We start from the raw sequence: 7,441 nt of genomic DNA on the forward strand, positions 1-7,441 counted from the left end.
ACAACTTCAAAACACTTTTCAAACACCTTTCAAACCTCAAGTTCAAAATACAGATTTTTATCTACGATAGGCTATTCAAAGCCTTCAAACCTTCAAATCAAATTTCAAACCTTAAGGGCGTACAACCCGTCCCCCGTACTACGTAGACTCTGATCCTCCCTAAGGATGTACGTAGGCACTTGGCAACAAGGCGAGTCCCCCTCTTCAAAATCTTAATCATCTCATTAAAATTCTGTTTGCCACATTTCTTTACAAACCCTGCCATGCAACCCTAATCTTTGAACATTAGCCTTTAGGAAAGGGCTGAGGGTGCCTAACACCTTCCCTCAGCCTGATTATAATAACTTACCCTCAATCTCTTATCTGCGTAGGGTTTCCTATTCGCCCTTCAGAATAGGTGGCGACTCTAAAGCTGAAATTTTTAGGCAGGTTGCTACAGCGGGAGCTTGTCCAGGCGCGTACAACGCGTTGTTGTTCTTATAAGAAAAGTTCGGGTGGTTTTTCCATCCAGGGTTGTACGTGTTAGAATAAGGGTTTCCTTGAGCATACTTTACTTGATCAGACGGGACTCCAGTCAAGAGTTGACACTCAGCAACTACATGTCCAGTCAAACCACAAATCTTGCAGTTAGGTGCTACAGCAGCGGCGGTGGCTGAAGGAGTGATGGTTAAATTTTCGATCTTTTGAGTTAAAGCGTCTACTTTAGCGTTAACGCGGTCTATACCACTTACTTCATACATTCCTCCTTTGGTTTGGGCTTTCTCTAGAGCGGCTCGTTCTCCACCTCATTGGTAATGGTTTTGTGCCATGTTCTCTATGAGTTTGTATGCTTCATCATGGGGTTTGTCCATTAATGCTCCGCCAGCAGCGGCATCTATAGTCATTTTAGTGTTATATAGAAGACCGCCATAGAAAGTATGGATGATCAACCATGGTTCGAGTCCATGATGAGGGCATAGTCTAAGCATGTCCTTGTAACGTTCCCAAGCTTCGAAGAGTGATTCATTATCTTTCTGGGTAAATCCGTTGATTTGACCTCTTAGCATAGCAGTTTTGCTAGGCGGAAAGTGTCTCGCTAAGAATACTCTTTTCAATTCGTCCCATGTGGTTATGGAATTAGAAGGCAGGGATTGAAGCCACACTCTAGCTCTATCACTTAAGGAGAAAGGAAAGAGACGTAATTGAATAGCTTCGGGACTGACGTTGTTAGCTTTGACAGTGTCGGCATATTGCACGAACACAGATAAATGAAGGTTGGGGTCGTCTACAGGGCTTCCAGAGAATTGATTCTGTTGAACAGCTTGGACCAATGAAGGTTTCAGTTCGAAATTGTTTGCCTCGATCGCGGGAGGTGCGATACTTGAGTGTGGTTCAGCGCGCGAAGGAGCAGCATAGTCTCTAAGAGGACGAATATTAGCCATCTCTAACTTCGGGGTGATTTGATTAATTTGATCAGTAAAAGTCAATTCCTGATTAATCGGAATTGGTGCTACTTCGAGAAGATTGCGAGCTCGACGTTTGACGTTAATGAAACGTTCGATCTCGTTAATTCGTTGTATTAAATCTCCTCCTTGTGAACGAGTATTTGGCATACAATCGTTCAGAAAGAAAAGAAAGAATTGCCCTAGTCTCTACGGTGTAACAATGAGTTACGATATCGACTTAAATAGTCCCCGACAACGGCGCCAAAAACTTGATCGCGACTATACGTGTCTATTAATCTGATGACTGCAAGTGCACAGTCGTGTCGTGTAGTTTTAAAAGATATCGAATCCACAGGGACTATGAATCGATCTACCATTATCTAAGGTTACTATGTAAAGCTAAGGCTACTAATAATTTGATTGTTCTTAAGGGAGAGTGATTGTGAATAATAAGAAATATAATAATAAACAGACATCGGTATGTATTTCGTTTAACTTAAGGTGATCCGAAGTTCCATTGGCTGATGGTAATTCAATTAAAAATCTTTACTAATTCAATTGGTTAAAAATCCTCGTCTCAAACTTTCGCTCTGTTGATTTAGATTACTATCCTAATCCTAATGTACGCTTTCGCCATCCCATTAGATTTTAGAAAAGCTTTTTGGAAACAACGTAATTAATAAAATGCCTGTTTTACGAAGTTGTTATCTATTTAAATCTCCTAATCTCAAACTTTCGCTCTGTTGACTCGGAACATGCTAATATCCCTAACGTACGCTTTCGCCATCCCGCTCGGGTGTAAAAACAATTTTTGAAAATAAATAAGTTCTAATTAGTTTTAATACGCTTTCGCCATCCTTAAAACTAATGTCCTATGTCTACTATCCAGTTAAAGATCTCAAACTTTCGCTCTATTGATTTTAACCTTTGACCGTCTTAACCCCTCAAACTTTCGCTCTATTGGTTTAAGACTTACTAATTAAATTAGACATATAAACCAAAAACAGGTGATAGTTAATAAAACATAATTAAGCCAATTTATTTCGGATCCCACAGTTAACTTACTCTACATACCGATACCTTAGCTATTTAGCCAGACATATTAATACGGTTAAGCATGCATAAACTATGTTGGCTTATAATAAAAGGCATGTTAAAAGGCATATAATATATCATGCAAAGCAATATATAAATAAGGCGGTAAATATTAAACCTGAATTAAATAAATGGCAAGCAAATCTTCAAGTATCGAACTTCCACCACAGGTTGGCTGGATCGTTCTTCGGAATTTAAACGGACAGAAAATAAAACAAGGAAATAAAAGCGATAAATCTAACGTAAGGCTAGATTTATAAAAAGTTCACAACAATTTCCGGTGTAGAAATCGTTGTGAGAAAATAAGTGTTTGAATGAAAGCAGAATGAACAATATGGTTCGCGGTACAATTTCGGCAGCACTTCGTTGGCAGGAAATCGGACTCTTTAGAAGTGAGGTAGCAGGTTCTATTTATAGGGGAGGTTTTGCTGTGACGTTGCGTGAAAAGAGGAACTCAACAGACTTGGACTTGGATACGTGCGTCTCCGATTCTTGGGGAAGTTCTGTTGAATGGCTTGAGACGTGCCTCTCAAGTGGAGTAAAAGTAGGAGGAGCTGGAGGCGGGCGTCTCCACTCTAGTGACATGGCGTGGAACATTGGAGACGTGCGTCTCCATGTGCTGGCAAGGTTTTGGGCCACACGCCTTTGGTTCCTTTGTGGGCTGAATTGTCTCTTTTTGGCCTTTGGGTCTTATTTGCACCCCTCTTTCACTTCAGCACTCCTTTTTCATCTTTTAGGCATAAATGTTGGTCATTTTAGCTCCATTTTCTTTCCTTTTCACAAATAGTCATAATAAGAGTGTAAAACCTGAAACAAAGCGAAAACTCGCGTAATATCATAATAAATCAACATAATAAACGGAAAATGCTATAAATATCTATGGATTTCAGGCTAAATATACGATATAAAATCGTGTTATCACCCCTCATTGGTACAAAAGGAGCAATCAACTATAGCCCCGTGTTAGCTCGTCGTCAATTTGGGTTTCCTATGGACAAAAGACCAATGAGCAATCTATTAGATGGGTTCTTTCTGGAAGAAAGAGTTGAAAACAAAGAGTTTAGAAAAGGATTGCTAATGCTTGGCATCCAAGTCATAGAAGAGAAATCAAATATTGGAAGACCAAAGGGGATCTCTCTCCTGAGCCCTTTGATAGTTGGGTCGTTACCAGAGCTACTGAAATGAGAATGCCTATTCTACCTGGAACATATGTACCTCCAATTGATGAGTATATTCCACCTGTTGTAGTTCCATCAACAATTGAAAGTCTCCAAGAAGCTCTAAGAAAGATGAAGAAATCAAGAGACCATTAGAAGAAGAAGTTTGATTATTCTGATACTAAATTATGAAAGAAAATAATGATCAACTATTCCTTCAAGACATTTGCTCATAGCTAAGGATGCTACTATTTCCAAATATGAAAGAGAAATGAAAAGGAAGAAAAAAAAGAAGCTCTCTCCCCGAAAGAAGCTGCATGGAAGAGTATTGTTGAGAAACTAGAGAAGGTCAAGCTAAAGAAGAAGAAGACTCAAGATGATATGGATACTTCTCACTAAGCCTTGATGATCACTCTTGGATTTTACTAGCTTTCTTTGTTTGTTTCTACCATGTAACTCTTGGAAGTATTTTATGACTTGGTTGTCCTTTGTCTCTTTGTATGCTATAAGAAAAAAATGGTACCTCGATGACCCTCGATGACCCTTATATATACCAAGGTTGCCTTGTCCCTTTATTATTAATGAATGAAATTTCTTTTTCAAGTTACTGTATAGTGTTTACATTTACAAACCTTTTGAATAAATCCTTGAAAGATATTATGATATATTTTGAAAATTAAAAGAGCCTTTTGTATTGCATGCATCATACCACACTCACATTTGAGTCAGAGTCTTATTCATTCCCCTCCCTCTCCTCAGAGTCAAGCTGACGCACCGGTATAATACTCGCTGCAATCGTCAAAGAATGGAAGACAATATGGTTGATGAACAAGAGTGGAAAGAAGAAGTTGTTGTCCTACGCTCCGATATTGAAAGATTAACTTCTATGGTTCAAGACTCGGTGGCTGCTCAGAATCAGCCATCAACCCAAGCTCAGACTACTGTGATCTCCGAGATAGAGACTGCTCAGATTCCTGCAATTCCTGTGATGAATCCTACGACCATTAGACCATATGGGATAGAGATGGATTTCCAATTGGCTGGACAACCGATTCCTGTTCCACAGACAACAATTCCTCAAGCTATTATGACTGCTACTCCTGTTGTTGTAAACACTGGTCCTCTTCACAACGAACAGATCTTCCATGATGCTCCTTCTGAAGGTATGGGTAGATTGGAAGAATTTGAAGACCAATTTCTAGAAATGAAAAAAGAGATCAAGGCCTTTAGGGGAAAATATCTATTTGGAAAAGAAGTAAATGATTTATGCTTGGTTCCAAATGTCAGAGTTCCGGCCAAATTCAGACTCCCAGAGTTCGAGAAATACAAAAGGAATTCCTGTCATCATAGTCATCTGATCATGTATGTAAGGAATATGTCCATGCACACGGAAGATCAACGCTTGTTAATTCATTACTTTCAAGATAGCTTATTTGGAGCTGCTTTGAAATGGTACATGGGTTTGGATAGTACTCACATCCGTACTTTTCATGACCTAGGAGAAGCTTTCATCAGACTGTACAAATACAACATTGATATGGCACCGGACAGAGATCAAATCCGTGCTATGTCCCAAAGAGAAAAAAAATCTTTCAAAGAGTACGCGCAAAGATGGTGTGAACTAGCTGCTCAAATCATTCCTCCCATGGAAGAAAAAGAAATGACCAAAGTGTTCCTTAAGACACTAAGCATATTTTATTATGGGAAGATGGTAGCAAGCGCTCCCAATGACTATATTGAGATGGTAAACATGGGGATGCGATTTGAAGAAGGTATCTAAGAAGGTCGCCTAGTCAAAGAAGCCAATTCATCACTATCTAGTGGTGGCATCAAAAGATTTGGTAGTAACTTTGCCAAGAAGAAGGAAGAAACTGTGAGTGCCATCTCAAGAGGAAGAAAAAGACTGTATCAACCACAACAAATTGTTGTTGTAACTCCAGTTGTTAGCTAAGCTCCGCCTCATAATGTGTAGAAGCCTCGACCTCAACAGCCTCGACTACAAGCTCCTCAACAAAATCAACAAAGGAAATATCCACCTTTTGATCCTATTCCAATGACTTATATAGAATTGCTCCCTTTGCTACTTCAGAAAAATCTAGTTCAATTGAGGGATCCTCCTCCTCCTGCTAATCCACCATTTTGGTACAAGGCAAATGCTCGATGTGCTTTCCACAAGAATGCTCCTGGTCATACTGTGGAAAATTGTTACCCTCTCATGAGTGAAGTACAAAAACTGGTCTGAAGCAATATGCTCACCTTCAAATATGTCAATCCTAATGTTCAAGTTAATCCACTGCCCAACCATGGGACTGTCAGCGCAATCCAAACTCAATCCGGTTATGAATACATACATGATGTTCGTGAATCAACTCGATCTTTGGTATAGATGCACGTTATATTCTATGGATTTAACTGTTTTCCTCCTCACAATTACAATGCTTGCTCAATTTGTTAAAAACCCATTCAAGGATGTGAAACTGTGATCAATGATCTTCATAAGCTGTTGGATAGAGGAATCATCAGTATATCAAGGAAGAAAAGGGATGAAGAAATCCATTCTGTCAGCATGGTACATGGCTGTCCTGGCCAATATCAAGTTTATGACGTGCACCTATTGAGATGTGACATAGTACAAATGCACGCCACCTTATGGGTAATGGGAGGATTAACTCGACACAATTATGGCTCTTGTCGAATTTGCTGCAGAGATACCCGTGGATGTGAACTAGTGAAAGCAGGAATTCAAAGTCTCATGGATCGAGGACTTATCTAGATTCAACGAGATAGAGATGAGAATAATGTCAACATGATTGGGGAATGTTCCACAGTGAAGTATGTGCCCGATGTTCCCACTGTGCGCGGATCCTTACGAATGATACACGAGAAATGGGTCATAGACGGATTAATTGACTTTAGCCATGATAGCTACCCCGCTTGTGAAGGAAGCACACGAGGTTGTGCTAATCTGCAAGAAGACATTCTGACTCTGATAGGTATGGATTTACTAGATGAAGAAATCAAAGGAAGAAAAGGACATAATTACATTAAAGAAAAGATGACATATGGGCCACTTGATAGTATGCTGCGAGAATTTCCTCAAAGCATTCCGAAGCACAACCGTGACCAATACATATCAGCAAAGTATGAAGACAACATTTTGACAGATGTATTAATAGACGATGGTTCATCTCTGAACATTATGCCATGCAGCACCTTGGAAAGTTTATCCTATCAAGGGGCACCTTTTAGGCCAAATGGAGTTAGCGTACTGACTTTTGAAGGGTTCTCACACATCATGATTGGAAAGATTGACCTTCCTATCCGCATCGGACCTCATGATTTTGATATCACCTTTCAAGTGATGGAAATTTATCCTGCTTACAACTGTTTATTGGGAAAACCTTGGGTTCACAATGCTAAATCCGTCCCTTCCACATTTCACCAGATGTTGAAATACCCTCTGAAGGACAAATTGATAACTGTTTATGGAGAACAGACCATGTTTGTTTGTCAACTATCCTCTGTTCCTAACATTGAAGAAATTACGGCTCAGTTCCAAGCTTTAGGAGTCGTTGATCCTGAGTACGGAAAGAAAGCTGGTGCGTCTATTTCATCCTGGAAAGATGCCTAACAAGTGGTTTCCCAAGGATCATACGAAGGCTAGGGGCAAGTTATTGAACTTCCCACTAACGAAAACAAAAGTGGTCTAGGATTCACATCCCATAAATTAAAAGGAAAAGAATATGAGTATGGAAGCTGCAGCAA

General features: G+C 39.7%; 1 non-coding gene across 1 annotated transcript; it reads left to right on the forward strand.

The window, feature by feature from the left end:
• The first annotated feature begins 939 nt into the window (after positions 1 to 939).
• On the forward strand, positions 940 to 1,046 carry LOC131625296 (small nucleolar RNA R71). Its single transcript, XR_009290822.1, has one exon. It is a non-coding gene; the product is annotated as a small nucleolar RNA R71 (small nucleolar RNA).
• The last annotated feature ends 6,395 nt before the right edge of the window (positions 1,047 to 7,441 follow it).

The sequence above is a fragment of the Vicia villosa genome, unplaced genomic scaffold, assembly GCF_029867415.1.
Source record: "Vicia villosa cultivar HV-30 ecotype Madison, WI unplaced genomic scaffold, Vvil1.0 ctg.000203F_1_1_1, whole genome shotgun sequence".
Classification (NCBI taxonomy): Eukaryota; Viridiplantae; Streptophyta; class Magnoliopsida; order Fabales; family Fabaceae; genus Vicia; species Vicia villosa.